Genomic DNA, 25,363 nt, shown 5'->3' on the forward strand with positions numbered 1-25,363 from the left:
CTAATTGAGCTTCAATTCCAGTTATTCATTATACAAGAAGATGGCAAAATGCACCCCCCAAAAGTCAGAGTTGAAAGGCAATAAGCATTCACAGGAAATATATACCTATTGGGGCTAATGAACCAAGAAAAAACCTTTTCTTGAAAGAGGTGGGCTCTGAATAAGATCTATATGAGTGGTTAGGAGTTTGACATACATAGCTTAGAACCATAGACGGAGCAAGGGGAAAAGAGATAAATGGTCAGAAAAGTGACTTTAAAAACATACTTATGAGATTAATCTCATTAATGTATTAAATCACATAGAGAAATATAAGCTTTTTATTGTCATCCTCCTTTTTTCTGTAGATAAGCTAAAATCATTCTTAGAAATAGACATGGCTTGCCTTAATCAAGTGAGAAATAAGATGCAGTGATTTTCTTACTATACTGGTTGTCTTTCTATACTGAATATACTGAATACTTTATAATACTGCCATTCTTAATGTGAAGACCGTTGCTACTACTATTCTGCAACACATTATCTCAAAGAGAGAAAATTGTCTTTCTACAGTGAACATGTGATTTTAAACATTAACTATTTTAATCATACCAAACCTTCATCTCAGAAACTGATAATTGTTTTTCTTTAAACAGCACCTAAATCCTGAGAACATGTTAAATAAAAGAACATGGAGCAACTTTTCCTTCATAGCTTAGAATATCATCTGTATAATGGGAATTTAGTGATTTGTCTATTTATTAATTATTAACACAGTATCTTTATGCACCAGATATTTACCTTATAACATAATAGTACTTTCATCATGGGAATGTTGTGAAAAATGAATAATTTTGTATAGGACTTGTCTCAAATGACTAGCATTAAAGACTTCATAAATGTTCAGTTATTTTATTGCTAGCCAATTTTGTATGTAGGGATTTTTTGGATTATTTATTTGTAAAGTACATGGAAGTTCAGGAAAGAGAAATAAAGATGTTTTCTGTATTGATCTTATTGAAGAATTTAGGAATATTAATGTATGAAATTGCATTACTCGGTACCAAATATTTACCATTCATATGTGTACACACACAAGTTTTTTCTCACTTTGTTTCCATCTCTCTCTTTTTTTCTGAATGCCTGAGATGGCAAATATATCATACACTTTGCCATAATAAATGGTACTTTATAGGAAATATCTCTCATGCTCTGCTTAAATATGGAGAAGTATTTTTTTATCAAAAGATACAGTTATGGAGGTTTAATTTACTTAGATCTCTTGTTCTTTAGATGATACTCCGCATCTCAATTCCATGTTATCTACAATGTCTTATTAGCCCAGATTAGCTCCTGAGATATAAGATTAATTTCACGTCTAGAGATGTATGTGCATGCATGCTAAGTCACTTCAGTCATCTCTGACTCTTTCCGACGCTATGGATGGAGCCCACCAGGATCCTCTGTCCATAGGACTCTCCAAGTAAGAATACTGGAGTGGGTGAGTGGGTTGCCATGCCCTCCTCCAGGAGATCTTCCTGACCCAGGAATACAATCCATATCTACTACAACTCCTGTCTTGCAGGCAGATTCTTTACCACTGAGCCAACAGGGAAGCCCGGAAATGTATGCTTAAGATATTTAACCTACTTCATCCCAACTTCTAAATATCTCATTCTTATTTGCTCAGAGTTATTATCTCTATTTCATTTCAGAGACATCTCTTTTATTTTTCCATACCCAGAACAGCTGACATTTTTTCATACTTATAACAGATTGCAGACAACATCAAGAAAAAGGCCTAGTAACACAGTGGAATGCTCTTCTAATCTTTTTCCCCTGGAAAACCAGTGTATCCTTAACACTATGAAAGGTCTATTGTATTTATCTGCAATGGTCTCCTGACTATAACATAACAGAAAATCTAAGTGTAAAATTTCATTAAAAAATCTCAATTCTTTACATAATTTATTTATCACTCTACCTTTTAGTTCTAGAAGGTACTGGATTTTTTAAATTTTACATTTGATATATCTGTGACTCTCAGATAATCAAGAACTTATGTAGATTTCAAATAAAATATTTATTGATTTTCTACTACATGGTAAATACTATGATATGCTCAACAGGAGACATACGGATATCAAGACATGATTTGGTCCTGTGGAAATGCAAAACCTTGTGAAAATGTGTTGGTTTATGCTACTTTGCCTCTCAGTGTCAACCCCACCCTTCTGTGCTTTCTTTGTGATGCTTTCACTGGGCTGTGCAAGTCACATTTCTGCTTTGCCTAAATGCCTTCATGATAGATCTGCTAATGAGGAGTGCTAGAAAAAAATGAGGAGCTGAGTCCCACAGCATGCTGTTCTCTGTTCCTGTCCACACATGCCAGCAGCATCTGTTTAATTCTGGCAGTGGCAGTTGATAGACATTTTCTAGTTTTCTCTCTTCACTCCAGAACTGATCTCATTGTGCTCCCTTAGAAATAGCAGCAGTAGTCAGAGTGTGCCCCTCTTCCCAGGTTTGAGTGGCAGCATCACATTCTCTCCTCTGAGATCTTGAGGTCCCAGCACAACTGAGCAGCAACTTCTCAAAAGAAGACTAGGTCCCACCTCTGAAGAACCTCCTCCAAGTCGTAGAGTTTTAAAAACACCTACCTCTTTCCTTTCTTTAACCTAATTTCCAAGAATGGTTGCTTCTTCCAGAAAGAAATAGCTCTTTATTATCCCAATGTTTTTCGTTTTGTCTTTTTAATCTTCTAATACTCAATAACCAACTTTTTATGTACATTTTTTCTGTTAAAAAATTGATGTGTTTTACATTTTCTTGACTGGACACTGACTGATAGAAAGCCACGGATACTTACATTGTTGCTGTTCAGTCACTCAGTCATGTCCAACTCTGTGACCCCATGAACTGTAGCATGCCAGGCTTTCCTGTCCTTCACTATCTCTTGGAGTTTGCTCAAACTCATGTCCATTGAGTCAGTGACATTTGTATAAATGACTCTAAATCTATTTCTGCTTTATTGACTATGCCAAAGACTTTGACTGTGTGGATCACAATAAACTGTGGAAAATTCTGAAAGAGATGGGAATACCAGACCACCTGACCTGCCTCTTGAGAAATCTGTATGCGGATCAGGAAGCAACAGTTACACCTGGACATGGAACAACAGACTGGTTCCAAATAGGAAAAGGAGTACGTCAAGGCTGTATATTGTCACCCTGCTTATTTAACTTATATGCAGAGTACAACATGAGAAACACTGGGCTGGAGGAAGCACAAGCTGGAATCAAGATTGCCAGGAGAAATATCAATAACCTCAGATATGCAGATGACACCATCCTTATGGCAGAAAGCGAAGAAGAACTAAAGAGCTTCTTGATGAAAGTGAAAGAGGAGAGTGAAAAAGTTGGCTTAAAGCTCAACATTCAGAAAACAAAGATCATGGCATTCAGTCCCATCACTTCATGGCAAATAAATGCAGAAACGATGGAAACAGTGGCTGACTTTATTTTTCTGGGCTCCAAAATCACTGCAGATGGTGATTGCAGCCATGAAATTAAAAGATGCTTACTCCTTGGAAGGAAAGTTATGACCAACCTAGACAGCATATTGACAAGTAGAGACATTACTTTGTCAACAAAGGTGCATCTAGTCAAGGCTATGGTTTTTCCAAGGGTCATGTGTGGATGTGAGAGCTGGAATATAAAGAAAGCTGAGTGCCAAAGAATTGAGGCTTTTGAACTGTGGTGTTGGAGAAGACTCTTGAGAGTCCCTTGGACTGCAAGGAGATTGAACCAGTCCATCCTAAAGGAAATCAGCCCTGAATATTCACTGGTAGGACTGATGCTGAAGCTGAAACTCCAATACGTTGACCACCTGATGAGAAGACCTGACTCATTTGAAAAAACTCTGATGTTGGGAAAGATTGAAGGCAGGAGGAGAAGGGGACGACAGAGGATGAGATGGTTGGATGGCATCACCGACTCATTGGACTTGGGTTTGGGTGGACTTTGGGAGTTGATGATGGACAGGGAGGCCTGGCGTGCTGCGGTTCATGGGGTTGCAGAGTCGGACACGACTGAGCGACTGAGCTAAACTGAGCTGAAAACAAAGTAATCAGTAATAGATTATCTATGATGCTGATTATAACATATAATGGAAATAAAAGGAAGAAAGACGATTTCATGGCTACTTAATGGTCCGTGGACAGCTTACAAGAAGACTTTAGATTTGAATCAAGCTTGATGCATACAGAAGAAATTGGTGAAGCATATATGAAGCTTGTAGTGTGAAAATAGAGGGCTTTCAGAAAAAATATATATTTAAAATAACTATTTAAAATGGGTATTAAGTGCCCTCATATAACTGGACTATGAAGGCATAAGAAGGTGTAAGAAATTACTGGAAGAAAAGATTTTTTAAAGGTACTTGGTACCAACTTGTTGAGCTTAATATTAAGCTAAGGAATTTGGACTTACCTTGTATTTAGTAGGAGCTTTGTATTTAGCAGAAGGGCATTCAAGCTTCTTGGACAAAGTGACATATCCCAGTCTATAATTTAGAATGTTTCTCCAGGCAATTACTCATGGATAGAATATTGAAGGGTTGGTCTTGTTTCTTTAAGAAAGTAGTGCAATAGTTCAGGGGATAGATGATGCTTTAAACTAGGTTAGCAGCAGCAGAAGTTGAAAACTCAGCAGAAGCAGAGCTAGTTGCATAAAAATAAAAATGCTACACAAGCTCCCTGAACTTCTGAAATAAACGTGAGTTAAAAACTTTTTGAAAACGCTGTTTAGTATTATAGAATAACAAAGCAAAGATGATGTCTTTAATCAATATTCTATATATGACAAAGAATTTTTTTGTTGTTGGGAAGTTCCAATTTCCATTTTCTTTAAAAATTTTCTTTCCCTGGACAGTGAAAGTTGTCTTTATTTTTGTTTTCTTTAGTTTGAAGCTTCAGGCCAATAATTCTGAACTCATAGTTTAAAATAACACTAATCAACATAAAAGTCACATTTTTAAGATTCAGCTGCTATGAGGACTCAGAACACCAAAACAGAGTCAGAGGTGAGATATTTTCTCTTTCCTCCACTGACTTGGTGTCTTGCCTTAAGCAAATAGCTTTATGCTTTATATCCTGTCTATAAAGTAGGTATATTAATAACTTCCCTCACCTCGATTTCTTGGGAGTTTTAGAACTAAGTAAATGCCTGTAGGAATATCTCTACTCTCTACAGAAAATATATTTTTTCTCTCTTAAGTAAGGATTAAGCAACAGATTTATAGTGTCTAATGTCATTAAAGTAGGTTGATTTATATTGGATCATCTTTGCACAAACTTTTAAAAAAGTAAAAAGAAAAATCAAACAAAACAAAACACTTGGTCCACAAAAGAGAAATATGACCCAGCACACCTGCATTATTTTTAAGGCCTGCATGAATTTTGTTTTTGTATATTTCTGTCATGAAGTGATAATTTTAAGATTTGAAGGAACCTTAAAGCATTTAAAACTATCTGTACCCTAATATCCATCTCCCCTCTCTGCCTCATTCCTTCCAAATGGTCAACTAGAATTTGCCTGCAATCTTCTGCTTACCGAGAGTGTAAGTTTTCTCCTAAGGCTTCCCTCTATCTTTGAAACACAAAGAGAAGTTTGTTTGTAAAACAACATACTCAATTCCTCTCAATTTCCACTCTTTCTTGGTGGCTCTACCTTTTGTGTTCTAAAGAGCAAATGTAGTTCCTCTTCTACACAAGAGCTTTCAAGTCTTTAAAAACACAATTTGCAGGTTCCCTTCCATTTCACTCATCAGTAACCCACTAGACACCTGGTTTTGTTTCTTACCTCATGATAACTATCTCTTTCATGAGAAGGATGTATGATGTTTTCCATGAACCTCTTACTGTTAGTTGTAAGATACATGCATCATAAAAAAGAGTCATATCCTTTATTTTCATGTCAAACATATCTTGAAAGCACCCTTGGCACAGAGTCATACTAACAAGTTTATTGTATAGTAAAGAATACATTAAACAGCAATTCTCTTATCCAAATATGACCTTCATAAAATTCTTTTGTCTTTGCCTTCAAGTTCCAAACTCTTATTGTCCTTCACTTCTTTTGTAATGGTGAAAATTTAAGATCTCTCTTTTTAGATCTCATTGCCTTTGCAGCATGTGTACATCTTGAAGCTCCCATACAGATGCTCTTTCCAGTTTCATAAAGCCTCAGGTACCTGTACTGCTTCTAGTTCTTTTGAGGTCTGTGCCCACCTGTGGCCCTGGAATTTATTTAGGATTCTTGACTATTTCTCTGCTATTGTGAAATATCACAAAATCTTAGCACAAGCAGAAAAATTTAGGTTTCCTAAAATATGTGAGAAAATCCTAGTACCTTTCTCTTACTGCTATCTTTTCTTCTCTCTGCTACCACCATTGAACTCACTCTTGTCCTTCCACCTATACACACCCTCTACTCAACAACCTCATAGATTTTTGCTGTTGTAAAAAACAGTACTTTTGGCCTATCCTGGAGGCATATGTTTCAACATGACCCTGAGGCAGAGACAGGCATTGGTCTAAATATTGAACTGCATACCGTCCATGGCACCTGTCATTTTCCCACTGGTACTACTCCATGTCCCAGCCTGCCATGTAATCAGGTCATACGCTCTCTAATGAAATGAAAATAGACATTATAGGTACTACGTCCTATCCTGAATGATAAAAGTTCCCTCAAATTTTTCTCCCTGCTCTTTTCCCCTCCCTTTGGCTAGATTGACAATAACGATAACCTGAGAAGACTTAGTTGTCACATACTGAAGAGAGTGGGCTTCCCAGGTGGTGTAGTGGTAAAGAGCCAGCCTGCCAATGAAGACATGGGTTCCATCACTGGGTCAGAAGATCCCCTGGACTAGGAAATCGCAACCCACCTAAGTACTCTTGCCTGGAAAATTCCATAAAAAGAGGAGCCTGGTGGGCTACAGTACCTGTTTTTGCAAAAAGTCGACATGACTAAGTGAACGAGTACACACACATTGAAGACAGCAAAGCTTCAGTTAATTTGGGTCCTGAATGACAGTACTGAATAGAACAGTATTTTTTTTCTCTTTGACCCTGAACAGACATTATAAACTATTAAAAAAGAAGGGGGAGGGAGTTTTATTGTATTGAAATCCTTATACTTTTACTAGATCGTGTTTATTTCTAACAACAATGCCAATCCTGATGGTAATTCTCTGGGCCAGGCTTATTTCAATATGCATCACCGTAGGAAAACACAGTAACGTGAAACTAGAACATTTCATTGTTATCTAATTTGATGCTCATAACATGTCCAAGAAATAGCTGTAGATTGCTGACCTGGAAGGAATTGCCAAGTTTAGTGGTTTCTAAAACTTTTAAGCTGCCGAATCCTCTCTTCGAATGACACTCTGTTGAGCCCTGTATAGAGAATGGATAAAAGTGAAACATTAATGGTTAAGATATTAGAAGAGTGAGAAGTGTATTGGTCTCAAATAAATCAACAAGATTCTTTCCTTGAATAGTGCCCCCCTCTTCCAGTTTCATCTGAGGCCTTTCTTGGACTTTCCAGGCCTCCAAAGAATACTGTTTATAACTCACTTATGGGTGAGATAACTGAAGCTGTGAGATTCAGTTTTATGAGACAAACTGAATTGATTTTGTATCACACTTGAATTATTCTGCCTTTGTGCTATTACCTATCCTCCACCCTCTGCCTGGGATGCTGCCTCTTAATCTCTCTTTTTTTTGTTTGTTATCCTAACCATATATCAAAGTCTATATCCATGAAGCCGGTACTAGTTTTCTGTTCTGCCACAAAAAGTTACAACATATTTAGAGGCTTAAAACCAAGCAAAATTTTAACTTCACAGTTCTATGGGTCCAAAGTCTTGTATAGATCAACTGGATCCTCTGTTCCAGGTTTCATTAGGCCAACATCAAGGAGTTAGCAGTGTTGTGTTTATCACTGCAGTCCTTGAAGAATTCACTTCCAAGTTTGTTCAGGTAGTTGGTAGGATTTATTTCCTTGAGGTGTTGATATTTGCTCCCAGAAGGCACTCAGCTTCATGATTTTCATGTACCCACCCCCAGCAAAGCTGGGTCACACTTTGAATCTATTTGCCTTCCTTTCTGCTTCATTTTTCTGATTTCCTCTCCTGCCCTCATGGGGCAGAGAGCTCCACTTTTAAGAGCACATGTGTTTACAACAGGCCCATCAGAATAACCCAAAATAATCTCCCCAAATTAATGCCAATTGATTAGTAACCTTAATTACATCTACAAAAGTTCCTTATGTTCATATAATATAGCATATTCACATGGCATGACTCAGGGGTGGGGCAGGGGAAAGAAGGTCATGTGGCCAAAATTCTGCCTACTACAAAACTTTTCCTGAAAAACCATTCAAAGTGAGCTTATCTGCATTAGAACTGCATCTCTCTCTCTTAGTACCTCTTGCAGTGCACTTACCTTAATCCACCTCTATTAAAGTCGTTTCTGTAATTGCCTTCATTTTCTTATTCAATTGTAAGATCCGTCTGATGGTGGTTAGTCACAGTTTTACCCCTTTAGTATCTAATATAGTTTGGATACTATGAAAATCGGATGAGTTGAATTGAATAACCCAAGTCATACAGTAAAAGCAGAAATGGGGCTAGAATCAGAGCTAGAAGAGGACTCTGAATACAGTATTTTCTCTTTAATATTAAGCTGTCTCTCAAACTTTGGTGTGCCTTGCTCCTTTATTTCAAGCTTATCTGCATAAGCACTGTATTTTGTCTGCATACATAAATGCTAAACCAAGCACATAGATAAGGAGTGACAAACGAGAAAACATGGCTATGTTGCACCCAACCCTCACCCCCTACTCAAGAATTGGCCGTTATCTATAGACATGGATATTTTTATTACATTTTAGGGAAACTTTTTTTTTTTCAGTAAAAGAAAAAGATATAGGCTTCTGTCATGGCCTTTTATAATCTTGATTTATCTATAATCAGGACTGAGCAATCTGGTACTCTCTTCTATAAAATGCTTCAGTGAGGAATCATGCTCAAGTCCCAACAAATCTCAAAGTGTTTCTTAGATGCCACCTTAATTTTGCAACATGCCTGTGGTCTGAAGGCTTTTTCTCCTTTCCTTTTTAGTTGCTGTCCTGCCAAGATCCTATTTGTACATTCTAGAGGAGAATTTCTCATTTTGGTAGAGTGATTCTGCTCCTATGTGTGGCTGACACTAGACCTTTCAAAATGTAACAAGTTGGTCTTCTGGGACTGAACAGAAACTGTAGAGCGGCTGACAGATGTAAAAACCATGGCTTCGCTGTCTTTCTATGGCAGATAGAGCCTATCTACCACTTTTCCACAGTAGCAACAGCAGCAGTGCGCTATCCTAAGCCTTGAATCAGAGTAGGAAGGTGGGGAATTCAAGTAGTGGCCCTGCAGCCCTCCTCCTTGTTGACCTTTGGTAAATAGCATACTTTCTCAGCCTCAGCTGCCTTAGTCACAGAGGGAAACATACAGGCCTTACTTGTTCAGGCTTGTTTGGAAAATGAAATGAATGTACTTTGTGAGTTATAAAGTACCTAGAGTACTTTTATAGAGTAAGACCCCATTCTCTTTTAAGTGTGCATGGATATATAAGTAGCAGCAGCATCACTCGTTTTCCAGAGAAAATTAAAGAACAGGTAGGTTCCAAGCAGCAGATTAACCAAAGACTGAAGGTGAGACTTCAGCAGGTCCTGATTCCCATTAGATTCATTAATTGCCTCTTGTTTCTGGGGCCAGACTGTTTCTCTACAACATTACTGCCAATAGAATATGATGGGCATCATAACTGTAATTTTTTTGCGTTTTCTCAAAATTAAATAGAGAGCTTTATTTATGAACTCTTCCAAGATATCTTAATTTTTAAAATGCCCTCATCTTGATCACATCTTCATATTTTAACTCTCACCAGTATTTATGACTCCTGATTAATCTGTTGATGAAGTTCACCTCAGTGTTTGCTCTGAGGAGAATTTCTCACATCTGCCAAATTTTTATTTGCTTATTCACTGATTGAAAAAGGACATTTTTGACAACTATTGCCTTAGTCTGGGACAGGTGTTAAACTAGAGCTGATCGCTGTAAAACTATTTTAAGAAACGTATGTATTTTTAAAAAATCTATAAAGATCAGACTTATATAATGTGTGCTTGCATTTGCTGTCATGTCCGACTCTTTGCAACCCCATGGACTGTAGCCCACCCGGCTCCTCTGTCCATGGAATTTTCCTGGCAAGAGTACTGCAGTGAGTTGCCATTTCCTTCTCCAAGAGATATCCCTGATCCAGGGATTTTACATGAGTATCTTGAGTCTCCTTCATTGACAGGCAAGTTCTTTACCACTGCACCACTTGTGAAGCTCATAATAGCCTTACTTAAAAGACAATTTGCTCTTTACAAACAGACAAGCAAAAAATGCTTGAAAGAATTTTCTTCAAAATAATTCAATTGACCAAGTGAGAGGCCAAAGGGAATAGGACAAATAGAAAATGAGTTGTAAGTGAAACAAGATTGCTCAAGGAACTAATAATTGATGAAGCTAGATTTTCTGTCTACTTTTGTACATTTGAAATTTTCCATAATGGATGCCAAGGAAATCTATTTTATAATAAAATTAAAGTTCAGTTCAGTTCAGTTATTCAGTTGTGTCTGACTCTTTGTGAGCTCATGAACTGTAATATGGCATGCTTCCCTGTCCATCACCAACTCCTGGAACTTGCTCAAACTCATGTCCATCAAGTTGGTGATCCCATTCAACTACCTCATCTTCTGTCATCCCCTTCTCCTCCTGCCTTCACTCTTTCTCAGCAACAGGGTCTATTCTAATGAGTCAGCTCATCACATCAGGTGACCAAAGTATTGGAGCTTCAGCATCAGTCCTTCCAATAAATATTCAGGACTGATTTCCTTTAGGATTGACTGGATTGATCTCCTTGCAATCCAAGGGACTCAAGAGTCCTCTCCAATACCACAGTTCAAAACAATCAATTCATCAGTGCTCAGCTTTCTTTATGGCCCAGCTCTCACATACATACATGACTACTGGAAAAACCACAGCTTTGACTAGACGGACATTTGTAAGCAAAGCCATGTCTCTGCTTTTTAATATGCTGTCTAGATTTGTCATAGCTTTTCTTTCAAGGAGCAAACATTCTTTTAATTTCATGACTGCAGTCACCATCTGCAGATGTTGGAGCCCAAGAAAATAAAGTCTGTCACCGTTTTCATTGTTTCTTCATCTATTAACCATGAAGTGATGGCACCAGATGCCATGATCTTCATTTTTTGAATATTGAGTCTTAAGACAGCTTTTTCACTCTCCTCTTTCACTTTCATCAACAGGCTCTTTAGTTATTCTTCGCTTTCTGCCATAAGGATGGTGTCATCTGCATATCTGAGGTTATTGGTATTTCTCGCGGCAATCTTGATTCCAGCTTGTGCTTCATCCAGCCTAGCATTTCTCATGATGTACTCTGCATATAAGTTAAATAAGCAAGGTTTCAATATGCAGCCTTGACGTACCCACAAATAAACATTGATATAATTTGAGAGTATAAATACTTGATCTTAAGAATGCCTGTGCCAGTTTATCAACATGGAAATACTTTTAGCAGTTTTAAATTGCATCCAGATAAAAGAGCCACTTAATTTTTGATAGCATTAATAAATGGCAAAAATCTTCTATACATTAAAAACTTAAAGGTTAGCAACTAATCCTGCCTTTAGATCTTTGAGCTCTGAAACCATCTTGGTTTATGACCTATCTTTGCCCTGGTATCTAGATGTGAATATAATTTTCCTCTTCTACAGTCCACTTTCATGAGGGTTATTTTGTATTACTTGGAGCCTTTGATGCTCAAAGAGTGTCATAATATCATAATTTAAGCTACTAATGGATCAAGATGGCTTGGGGTTGGTTTCTGGGCTTAGAATTTATTAACTTCTTATCTTTATTTTAAGACTGAATTTCTTTTTGCATGGGTGATAAAAAGAGCTCTAAAGTATATATACATATTTAACCAGTTGCAATTTCTTTATTAAAGAAGATGCCGAAAATTTTAACAGGAGTTATTTTCATTGTCTCTCTTTCAGAGCCACATTGATCCATCTTTCTCTGTGCCCTGCCCTCTAACTTTCACATCAATTCTTTTGCAAGATGTTTGATGACAATCAACTGCTCTACATGAGCTGCAGTAAATTCTCAAATATAAGAGTAAGCAGAATTGGAAGTATCACTCTTCCAGATAAATATGAAATGTCAGTGCTTAAAAGTCTTGACAGGGTACATAAAATGTCTTGGGAGACAGTGTCCCCGGAAGGAAATCTCAATTTGATTATCATGTAATGTACTATACAAGGTTACAGCAATATATTTTGTATAAGCATATCAGTAAAATACTGGCCACCACACAGAGACACAGATTAAACATTTTTCAATTGGTATTAATATCAACTCTTTGGCCTGAACTTTTATTTGGGAAGAAACCGTGTAAAAAAAGTCTTAAAGTTTATAAGAGATATCATTTTATGTGAGAAATCTCACATTTTATTGTCCTTTTCAAACAAAAAGCCTAATGATCATAGACTATCGTAGCAGGCAGATGATGGTCTCTTGCATGTTAATTTTTCAAGTTTGATAAGAACAAAAATCATTCAGACTTCTTGAGGCTGAGTCACCACATAATTCAAATGGTTTTTATACACTATAAATTCACGATTTGTACCACAAAGATCAAACACATTTAACACATTGAAGAATCTGTACCTACTAGAAGCAGATGGTCAAGCAGTGACTTAAACCACCTACACAAGCTGATTCTGCAACTGCAGGCAGGTGTGTCTAGAGTCCAATGAGTATGAGTTGTAGTCAAAATTCTGAAAGTGTTCATCTCAAAAGGCTTCACAGCAAGTGGTTTTCCACTACAGGGACTCTGGCAACTGGGGACTTATTACTGGAGATTCAGAATAGGTCGGTGATCTTAAAAGGGAAGACACATACATGACTTGCCACGTTACCATATTTGGGGTAAAAAGACAAACTATCCTGGGACAAAATAAAAAGAGGAAAAGTAAAAGAACTCTTGCTATGAAGTCAAACTTCTGGACCTTCATGGGACTCATTTCTTGAATCATTTATTCACTTATGAATTCAGAATGTAAACTAAAGGGAGAGGCAAAATTTCTGATTTGGATTGCAGGTCAAACATGGAAGGAAAAGAGTGAGCTTTAACTCAGAAAATAATGATAAAAAGAGGGGAAGGCAGGGAGAGAGAGTGAGAAAGAGAAAGATTTAAAAAACAATGAATCTTTAGTGTAGTAAAGAAAGTATATTAACAGTAAAAGAAAAATTACCCTTGTTTAACATAAGTAGTTATACCCAGATTTTGTTATTTAACTCCTCAAAAGAAATATAACATTCATATTATCTATGAATTTAATATGTGAACTGCCTTTAGAGCTTACAGAAGATGCAACTCCACCATGCTACAAGCTGCAAGATGTTTTCAAGCTATTTTTCTGTCCAGCTTTTTAAAAACTCTTTAATAGGTTATCATAATTAATTCATAATGCAGTAACTATTTTAAATAAATTGCACTTATCTACATTAATTACAGCCTTTCAATTCCTGCAAATCTATTAGTTGGATAGAAAATTATAGACTATCTTATGTGGCCTTAGGGAACAGAACTAGCTACAGTAGAATTTGGTTTAATGTAAGAATAGCCTGCTGAAACTTCAGTTGTCTGACACAGTAATGAGCTACCTTGGAAGCTGTGAGATGGCTGCCATTAGAGTTGTTTATACAGACTGAAAATTTGCTCCGTAGGCTATGCTGTAGGTTTTCTACAATATGTACAAGAGATACCTTTCCCCTTAGATCTTACCAATAATTTCAGGGTTGTATAACATTCAAAAAAAATCAGAACTCAACCACAATTACAATGTAAAATTTAGTGCTCCCTGCCCCCACCTCGCCTTACCAGTTTAAAACACCACATTCTGCATTAATGGAAAATGTAGCACTAGACCCTTTAAGCTTTAGCTTTAACCAGTACAACCCATTTTGTTCTAATTTTGGAGATTTAAATCCTGAAAGGGAACTAAAAATATTTGATATTAATTGGAAGGTTGGTCATAGTCTAAGAATTTCTAATGACTAAATAAAGTTAAAGATTCAACCCATTCTGATTTGCCTTCTCAGAAACTCTTTAGTACATGAGACTTTATATGATATACGACAAATGACCATTCTCCACAGCTTACTGCAAACTAGATGCACTGATTACAGAGTCTAAATCCACTGGAGAATGTCCATGAAGACAACACGTAAAATTATATACTGTGTCTTTAAACCAGAACCCAAGGCTCAGAATTGCCCTTGACTTCAAAATTGTCTGAGTGAAAGGGATCAATATTCAATTTCACAAAGATAATGCAATACCTTGGGGATAAAAAGTTTATCAGAAACTTTCCAAAGTATAAGATTTGGGGATATGGAATCAAACCTTGAAAAGTCAAGCAGTTAGAAAGATTTTAGGAGACAGCTAGCTGCTGGATTAAAGACAACTTCATTGAGGCAACGATCACCCTGAATGTTGCCAGGTCATTGTGGGTTCTCTAGTCTCTCCCATAATACAGAAAGCACTAAATATCCAGTTGCAGAATAATGACAGCCAGCCCACAAATAATTGCCTCTTGAAATGACATAGGGCGATTCTTTATTATAGGAAGCCAAGTCCTTCCTTCTGTTATTCCAAATATAAAATTAAAGAAAGGATAATGATTTGGCTGACATTTTAAAATAACTTTAAAACATTTCAAATAAAATGGGACATCTTTATGGTAATGTTAAATAAATGGTACAAGGTAGGGGATAATGTGTTTAAATAATTTTCAGATTTGAAGGGTTGGGAAGATGTGAGTTGCAATCTTCCTTGGTCAAGATTTACAGCAAGAAACAACAGTTTAAAAATCAACCGCAGAATTTAGAATTTCAGGCTTAGAAAAGTCATGAGATTGATTGGTCAAATGTTTTATCTAGTACCACCTTCACAATATAATTTGATGATTAATTCCAACATGCAATAATGTAGAACTTTATAAGCCCCCAAACAGTAGTTCAGCCTTTATAAATCTTTTATTTTTATACAGCTCTAATCAAACCTATCTTTCAGGAATTTTTATCCATTGTTTATAATTTCAGAATTAAAAGCCCCATGTATGAAATCCATAACCTCTTCTATATGTCAGCCTTTCTAGTTTTCTTCTCCCAGTGCTAAGAACCCTCAGTCTGTTCAGCTCTTTATGTTTGTTGTACTTGTGTTTGCCTCTCCTTACCCTGGTAGGTTTCCTCATGGCCCTTTCTGGGTTGTTAGCATCCATCTGAATGGAAAGCTAGCCACAAATTATCAAAATTCTGACCAGTTCAGAGTACAGAATGTTTTAATCCCAAAATTCTATATCTCATTGTTCTATGGACGTGGTCATACTCCACTTGAAACAGAGACCATACGTGAAAGTGAAAGTCACTCAGTCATGTCTGACTCTTTGCAACCCCAGGGGCTATAACAGTTCATGGAATTCTCCAGGCCAGAATACTGGAATGGATAGCCGTTGCCTTCTCCAGGGGATCTTCCCAACCCAGAGATTGAACCCAAGTCTCCCACACTGCAGACAGATTCTTTACCAGCTGAGCCACGGGGGAAGCCCACATGGGTGCAAACAAATCTTTTTACCTTTTCTCTCCTTGCCACATAGCTAAGCTGCATTTCTCAGACTCTTTTGCAGTTAGGTAGACACATATGACTGAGATCTGACCAAAGGAATAAGTATAGAGGTCATATATTAGCTTCTAGCTATGACCTGTTCTCACAGGATTCTTGTGTACTCTCTCTTCTGTCCCTTGTTTCTTCTGCGCGTGTTAGTCACTCAGTTGTGTCTGACTCTTTGCAACCGCAAGGAGTGTAGCCTGCCAGGCTCCTCTGTCCATGGAATTCTCTGGCCAAGAATACCGAAGTGGGTAGCCAGTCCCCACTTGGTTTCTTGGTTTAAGAGAAACCATCCAGCAGAGTCCTCAGAGTCCATCGGGATGGCAAAGATATAAAAAAGAATAACTAAATCTTTGAATTAAGTTTCACAGAAGAGACTCCCACCTCACTGCCTACCGTCATCAGACTATGAAAGAGTGAGAAATACACTTTTATTATGTTAAGCCACTGAGAGTTTGGATATTCTTGTGAAATTTGAACTCAGATGGTCTCAGTACAGAACACATATGTTAATACATTAACCAGGGAGTAATTACCGTGCTTCAAGTGGTGCACTAATTGACAGACCTTTTTTCTTCACCTTTCCTTATTGAGGCTCTTGACAGATAAGAGTAAATTATGCCTTAATCCTAAATGTTAAAAGGCTGATGTCATCAACATTTTGGGTGTCATGACATACTTTCTAATTCTAGAATTTGTGGCAGCACCCACTTGAAGGTGTTAAAGACCCAAGTCAGCAGCAAACAAATTAAGTTATTATGATATAATCACTGTAAAAAATAACAATATCTCTCAGTGTCTACCAAAGCTCTTCAAGCATCACATAACTTACTTATCTGTACTTCCATATTGTGCCTCTGTTTGAATAAATTTCCTTATTATTCTCAAGCTCCCCTTAAAAATGTTCACATCTTTCAGTAAAGTAGTCTATCTTTACCACTAGGGTGTCAGCTTCTACTTGTCTTGTGTTCCTTCCTCATTGGTTGTGAGATACCTTGTGTGACAGGGACTGCAAAGATCGATATTCTGTATGACAGATATTGTCAGTTATAGTGAAAGTGAAAGTTGCTCAGTTGCATGTGACTCTTTGGAACCCATGGGATTCTCCAGGCTAGAATACTGGAGTGGTTAGCCTTTCCCTTCTCCAGGGGATCTTCCCAACTCAGGGATCAAACCCAGGTCTCCCACATTGGAGGCGAATTCTTTACCAGCTGAGCCACAAGGGAAGCCCGAGAATACTGGAGTGGATACCCTATCCCTTCTCTAGCGGATCTTCCCGATCCAGGAATCAAAGCAGGGTCTCCAGCATTGCAGGCGGATTCTTTACCAACTGAGCTATGAGGGAAGCACCCTGTCAGTTATATTAAGTTGAAAAAATAAATTTTGCACATTGATCTAAATTTTACAGAACATTTGTCAAGGGCTTGCCCTACAGTTAAATACCACAGCATACCTGCTAAGGACAAATTGAACTGCTGGGTAACATTTTCTGGGTAATTTTTTCTAAAAATTAAAAAAAAAAAAAAAGTCTCTCTGTTGAATAATCCTTTTTGCACTTTGTAGTAATTTGAAGTAGACTCTGCATATTACCAACATAACAAATTTTGGCAATTACATATATGTAATTTGGGTATGCTTTGTGTATGTACATGTATGTTGCTCAGAGGAGATCAATAGAATGACTAGGAAGTTGTAATTATTTTGTTAAAAGTGATTTCACCTAATTTCAACGTCATTTGGATAAACTTATGGTCTGCCACTTCGGAGAAGGCAACAGCACCCCACTCCAGTACTCTTGCCTGGGAAACCCCATGGACAGAGGAGCCTGGTAGGCTGCAGCCCATGGGGTCGCGAAGAGTCGGACACGACTGAGCGACTTCACTTTCACTTTTCACTTTCATGCACTGGAGGAGGAAATGGCAACCAACTCCAGCATTCTTGCCTGGAGAATCCCAGGGACAGGGGAGCCTGGTGGGCTGCCGTCTATGGGGTCACACAGAGTCGGACACGACTGACGCGACTTAGCAGCAGCAGCAGCATGGTCTGCCACACTCTCACCCAGGAGTGAAATAGTTACTTTCAGCTGGCAACCAGCTCAGCAGTCACTGTGTCTCACCTACACCATTAGTAATATTGCACGTGATTCCATCAAGCTCAAGAATCACTCCAACTGCCTCACATCCTGCAAATGTGTTTGACCTCTTCAGGCAGTTTGTCTGACTTTGATGGATTGATACTAAAATTAAGGTCCTCAAAGATCTTCAATATTATATCACTCTACACTCGGCCACATCTCATCATGCATCTCTTTCCACTGCTTTAATACTCATGCCCAAACCACATCAAACTGTTCACTCTTCTCTTTAGGCTGTCTCTTTTCACCTCTGTGCCTTGGCATCTGCTGATATCTACTTATAATGCCTTCGCCTGCACTGTTTTATACAATTTTGTTGATTTTCCATTATCAGTAGAAATGCCTTCTTTTTTGTGTTCTTATTTCTTCCTTTGTTAGAAATTATTATTTTTGCCCACAGATTTCTTTGTTGTATAGCTCTTATAGCAGCACTTACAGTATTTTTTCATGTGCTGGATTATCATTCTTACTGGATAGTAATATACACAGGAGCAGGAATCACATTTCACTCTTCTTATATGGTCCAAAGAAGTTCTATATAAATGTGCTCAATATATGGATTATGAAACAAGTGAATGCCTAGGCAATTATAAATGTGTCAAAATGTGTGTTTGGAAGAATTTTCAAATTGCATTTTAGACTTATTCTAAAGTCTCAAGGAAAAAATTAATAAGCCTAAACTGATTTCTAAAAATGATTTGGATAATTTAGATGGACTGAAAAAATTCAAATTGTTTTTAATGAAACACAGCCAATTTTATTTAAATTCTCCAAACATTATACTCAATATGTTCATTGTTTCTAAAATGTTTCACTTTTATATAATGGTTTTATTATTTCACCTATATTTTATAGTTTTATCAAGAGAAAATTTGAATTGATTTTTTTGATTCAAGTTCATTCCTTTAAAAAAATTAGATGCACATGTATCTTCATCACTAATCAATAAGATCTCAGTCTTAAATTCCAAAATTAACAGAAATGAAATGTTAATTTCAGTAAACATAAAATGTTTAATGAAATGGTAGAAACTGTAAAATAATCTATAACACTTTTCTCTGGATACTCACATGGATTATTTTCTTGACTTCTGTTTTCTACTCAGCTTTACCTATATAAAATGGTAACTTCTCCTCTCCACAATTCCTAAACCCTATAGGAAATTCTATTTTCGTTATCGCCATTGCATTGATTGTCACCACAAGGCATACATATTTACTTTTATATTTGATTATTATTTGTCTCTCTTTATTAGAATGGATATTCTCGTGAGGAAAGAGAATGTCATTTTATTCATTTTTGTATCCACATTATCTTGAAAAGTACCTGAAACCTAGTAGCACTCAATGTATTTATTTTGAATGACTACATTGATTAATTTAACCCCAGTTCTGGATCACTCTTTAGCTAACATTTACATTATTTCTCAAAAACAGAAATAAATCTAAAAAATCATTGAAGGCATACAAAAGGCCCATTAGATGACTTTAAGCAGAAATATATTGCTTAGCATAGACATTTATAAATGTCATGTCTTTAGAAATATTACTTAGCTTTTGAAGTTTTAAGTTCCCCATCTATCAATACAATGAAAATCAAGAGCCTGAACTTTAAGGTCCAGTATGGAGTTAAATGAGATAATATATGTAAAGCACATAGCTCAGTGCCTGCCACACTATAAGAGCTTTACAAAACTAATTCACACCTCTACCAACTAGGGATTGAGCAGGTACATGGGGACAGATACCACCTGGAAACACTACAAAAGCATATTACTAAGTGCCAAGCATGTATTATATATGGTGACTATTTTGGTGGGAAGAGAGAGAAATTAAGAGAGAGTGAGAGATACAGAGACAGAGAAAGAGAATATAAAGTGAGAAAGGTATGGTATCTTAATCCAAGAACCTTATAATGTAGTAGAGAAATGGACACATGATTTACACTCACTTCAACAAGCCTAAAAATATAGCATAGTATGGGAGAATATATTGGCTTTGGAGGCATAAGACATTACTTTGAATCCCAGTTTCATTAATTACTTCTTGGGTCATTCTGAGTAATATTTTTTTACTTCTCTAAATTTATTTTATCAACTGTAATAATTTAGTTGTTAATAATATCGCATTTGGAAAAGTTGGGAGTATTAAATGAAGATGAGTTCTTGGGGAGTTTTTAGTAAATTGCAAAACTCTCATGAATAAGGTTCAGTATATTTACAAGAAACATTGGTCATCCTTTACATGGTACTTCTGCTGCATTTCCTGTGTGTATATTAGCAGTTATCTCACATGATCACACATTTGTATAAGTCTTGTCAGTGAAGTGAGAGTTCTCCAAGGGCAGAAATTGTTTTATTCATTTCAGTTTTATGATGACTCTTTACTAAATAAATGTTGAAGGAAGGAAGAAAATGTAAGAAAATGAGTAAATGATTATAATAAAGGTATAAGCATGCTGCTGCTGCTGCTGCTAAGTTGCGTCAGTCGTGTCCGACTCTGTACGACCCCATAGACGGCAGCCCACCAGGCTCCTCCATCCATGGGGTTTCCCAGGCAAGAGTACTGGAGTGGGGTGCCATTGCCTTCTCCCGTATAAGCATGAGGGAGGGAAAAACAAATGTCAACTTGCATGGAGGAATAGAAATAGAGAAGACTTCTCAGGGGTGGCATATTTGAATTGAGTGTTGAAAGTTGAACTGGCTTTTGACAAGCCGAGGATAAAAGAACATAACTGGTGCAATAAAGTTTCTTCAGCTGGTTTTAAAGGATACGCTTCTAGGGACTCATAAACTAATTATTTAATTTTATGTGTTTATGCATTTGTTTCCAAGGTTAGGGACTATATTTTTGTTCATATTCTCAAAGGTGTCAGTGTCACAATAAAAAGTTAAGAACGACTAAGGTTGAGGAAATAAGATGAGCAAATACAAGATGTGGGACAGCCAGAACAAAATTAGGGAGTACAAGCTGGAATCAAGATTTCCGGGAGAAGTATCAATAACCTCAAATATGCAGATGACATCACCTTTATGGCAGAAACTGAAGAAGAACTGAAGAGCCTCTTGATGAAAGTGAAAGTGGAGAGTGAAAAGTTAGCTTAAAACTCAACATTCAGAAAACTAAGATCATGGCATCTGGTCCCATCACTTCATGGCAGATAGATGGGGAAATAGTGGAAACAGTGGCTGACTTTATTTTTCTGGGCTCCAAAATCACTGCAGATGGTGTCTGTAGCCATGAAATTAAAAGACGCTTACTCCTTGCAAGGAAAGTTATGACCAACCTAGATAGTATATTAAAAAGCAGAGACATTACTTTGCCAACAAAGGTCCATCTAGTCAAGGCTATGGTTTTTCCAGTGGTCATGTATGGATGTGAGAGTTGGATGGGAAGAAAGCTGAGTGCCGAAGAATTGATGCTTTTGAACTGTGGTGTTGGAGAAGACTCTTGAGAGTTCCTTGGACTGCAAGGAGATCCAGCCAGTCCATCCTAAAGGAGAGCAGTCCTGGGTGTTCATTGGAAGGACTGATGTTGAAACTGAAACTCCAATACTTTGGCCACCTGATGCAAAGAGCTGACTCATTGGAAAAGACCCTGATGCTGGGAAGGATTGGGGGCAGAAGGAGAAGGGGACAACAGAGGATGAGATGGCTGGATGGCATCACCAACTCGACGGACATGGGTTTGGGTAGATTTAGAGAGTTAGTGATGGACAGGGAGGCCTGGCGTGCTGCAATTCATGGGATCGCAAAGAGTCGGACACGACTGAGCGACTGAACTGAACTGAAAAATTTGTTTGTTATAATTAGAGTTGGCTCACTCTAAACTTTAACATCTAAAGACTTTGGAGTTTAAGTTTTCTTCTGAGAAATACATAATGGAAATTTTCTTATGCTTCCAAACTCAGTACAAACTAGTTTTATAAATGCCACTGCCTGATCTGTTATTAAATACAGTGTAAGTATAGTCCAGAGGGAAGGTGGATAAAAACCCATTCATTCAAAATTGTCCATTTATTGATTCACAGCAACTCTTGAAGTTTTCTCGATTCTCTGATTCTCACTTATTTTTAAACAGCAGGATTTTAGTCTCTGATTGTTTCCAACTGAGTCCTGGCCTCCTTCCCTATATTGGAGAACAGCTGGTTGCCTATGGTAATCCCAGCAGTAAATGCTGAGCTAAAGATGAGCTATAGAACACCATGTTTGGAGAAAAAAATTTGATCTTCATTTAAACAGAGTCAAAATTGTTCCTGCTGTTGAGGATGGCAGTGATTACTATGCTAATTGCAATTTAGAATGGCTTTGCTTTTTATTTGTTTTGTTTTCCTTATAGTCAAACACCATTCAGATTTCTCCATTATACAATCCATTAAATCACTCAGAAATTACATATTCTACCCCACATCTTATAAAGAGGACATGATGTCTACTGGGAGCAGCCTCTTGCACATCAAGGTCTCTCCAAGGAATGGTCTGCTGAGTCATCTGGTAGACCCATTATACTCATTATTATTAATATATACTTGTGATAGGTTTATCAGCAGTATTACTTGCATTTTTAGTAATAGTTTCATAAATTGGAAGGTCCAGTTTACTTGGTTAGCAAATTGAGATGTTTCACTTTTAGCCTTAGATAGTCTCCACTCTTAGAAACATGTCTTATCTTAACTTCTTTCTGCTGAGTGAATGAAGATATACTATAGTAAAAGGATAGTCAAAAGGGAAGAAATTATGCATTTGGTATTGAAAACACTATACATTTTTGTAGCAGTTTGCAGTTTACAAAGTACTTTTGCAGAATATGACATACTGCAAAGTGGATAGAATTTGGATTCAGAGAAATCTATATTTTGTTAGTGGATTTAGCTTCCCTGGTTACACCAGTGGTAAAGAATCTGCCTGCCAATGCAGAAGATTCAAGAGACTCAGGTTCAGTCCCTGAACTGGGAAGATCACCTGGAGAAGGAAATGGCAATCCACTCCAGTATTCTTGCGAGAAATTCCATAGACAGAGGAATCTGGTGGGCTACACTCCATGGGGTCACAAAGAGTCAGACATGACTGAGCACACACACATTAGCACTAACACTAGATTTTACTAGTAAAGTTGCAAAATCACTTACTCATAAGCTTCAGTGTCATTGCCTTTATAAAGAGGATCATCCATCTGTCTCTGCCATCTATCAGCCTTATGGGGGAATTGACTGGAATTAAATAAGACATGGAAAGTTAAAGCACCAATAAACTCTGAATACATGTAGAAGTTAAACATTAACATCATCATCATCTTTTCTTTGAAGCTACATAAGTGACTATAATTTCTCATTAAATTAAGGTGGAAGTTAAAAATCATTGCATATTTTTCTTATGATAAGCAAATATTAAATATGCAACTAAATTTTTCATGCAGTTTATTTTAGAAAGGCCATATTTGGAGAAAGTAAGAAAAAGAATCATCAGTGAGATTAGTGTCTTGAAAAAATAAATTAACTCAGTGTGGGAAAAATAAAAACTTACCTTAGGAGTGCAAAAATTATACAAGTCAAGGCCTGAGTTGTAGGAAAAATAAGACAGAGAACTAGAGAGTAGAGAAATAATTTTTACTGCACTGATATCTCTTGATGAGATCAGAGAAAAAAGTTTGGGAAAAGCTCTATCTCTAGCTGTCAAGATTTGTGAGGGATAAAGCTATCAACCATAACTATTTAGAGATTGTTATTTTCTAAGATTGAATTAAATACTTTAAAATGTTAAGGATTGGGAATATATAAAGGGAAGTAGAAAATAGTTGATTTATATGACTATGAAAAAATTTTAAATAGTTGAAAAAATATCCAAAATTTAGAAATAAGGCAAAATATGATTGCATGTCTTTTCATTGTAATACTAGAGCATTGTCTAACAGTCTTTCATAGTAATTTTTTAAATTATCTAGCAGGCTTTCCCTTTGATTAGTGTCCATATTCTGAGAAGTTGCCTATCAATTTTTATGTATCTTTTAATTGAGTAGAGATTCAAATGAGCCTGCCCTGTAGAAAAGATAACTCTGTATATTTTATTACCCCCAGTGGACCCTCTAACTTAGCAAAATTATTCCAGTATGAATTTCCCAACAAATTATATAAATCTTGGTTCCTCAGGTGTTCTTTGAACCATGCTACTAATTCCTCTATTCATGTATTAAACAATCTCTGAATGCACTACTCTATATGCAAATTTTTGAAAAGTTTTTTTTAAATGGCAACTTTATGTTTTGTTTTATTTTTGTACTCAACATTATCTGCATACTTTTTCCCACACTTCAAGCACATGACAACAAATTTGGCAAGTCTATATGATTTTAATAGAACTTGACTTGTACTTTGCATTTATATAGCATTATTTTACCAATTTTTTCACCCTAATCTCATTGACTTGATTTTTGATAATCAGTAAAATTATTCTCACACTTAACTGAATGAAGTGATGCACAAAAGTTTTAAAATTTGGATGATATTAAATTTTAAACATCACAAAGGATATCTACATAAGAAAAGAATTAAGGATTTTTGACAAGATGGTGATTAATGAAATATACAGGCTCCCTTCTCAAATCACAACTTAGGACATACTAACAATTTAAAAGCAGTTGAATATAAATTAATCTAATAAACAAATTCTTTAAATAAGTACCGATACCCTTGGATTGAAAGAAAATTTGTTCTCAGTCAATGCTGGAATGATGCTTGGTAGAAGCCTGAGGTGGTTAGAAAGCTGTCAGGCAGGACGCATCAAAGAAAAGCAAAAGCAAACTAGGGTACTTGTTTTTCTGGAGACAATACAGAGATGGAAATAGAAATTTATAAATGTTTTAATTAAAGTTCTCCTGAGAAATAGAACTTATTCTCTAATATTACGATATCAGTCTCTCTCACTTTCTCACCACTAAATGGTGGGAGAAAGGAGGAATTTTTCAGAAAATAAATTTAGAGATAAAAGCATAAGACAAATAAAACAAAATATAGGCACTTATCCCCATCACCTTAATATGACAGAGAAAATCATCCTAAGAATCCCCAAAATACAAACTGTAAGACACAAAAGAAGGGATTATTATACCAAAATTAAGATCATTCTGTTATTATAGGACAGCACTGATGGTGGAAATACAGAAAAGCACAACCACTCAGAATACTATATGACAGTTTTTTAAAGCCAAGCATAGTCTCAGACTATGATCCAGCAACCACCCACCTAGGTATTTACTCAAATGAGTTGACAACTTATGTCCATATAAAAACCTGCAATGAGTCTTGATTCATAATTTTCAAAAACTGGAAGCAACCAAGATTTTCTTCTAAAGGTGAATGGATAAACAAACTGCTACATCCATAAAATAGAACATTATTCCACAATT

At 36.6% G+C, this 25,363-nt stretch overlaps 1 long non-coding RNA gene across 1 annotated transcript in view; it reads right to left on the minus strand.

Annotated features, from left to right (window-relative positions):
- The window catches only part of LOC145524680 (uncharacterized), a 51,738-nt gene extending 36,289 nt beyond the window's left edge, over positions 1-15,449 (minus strand). The window contains exons 1-3 of the long non-coding RNA XR_014067762.1: positions 15,399-15,449; positions 11,378-11,533; positions 7,355-7,435 (exon numbers count right to left, since the gene is read on the minus strand). This is a non-coding gene — a long non-coding RNA (uncharacterized LOC145524680). The remainder of the gene's footprint in view (positions 1-7,354; positions 7,436-11,377; positions 11,534-15,398) is intronic.
- Between the last annotated feature and the right edge of the window lie 9,914 nt (positions 15,450-25,363).

The sequence above is a fragment of the Giraffa tippelskirchi genome, chromosome 2, assembly GCF_054371585.1.
Source record: "Giraffa tippelskirchi isolate mGirTip1 chromosome 2, T2T-mGirTip1v1.2.pri, whole genome shotgun sequence".
In the NCBI taxonomy this organism is placed as follows: Eukaryota; Metazoa; Chordata; class Mammalia; order Artiodactyla; family Giraffidae; genus Giraffa; species Giraffa tippelskirchi.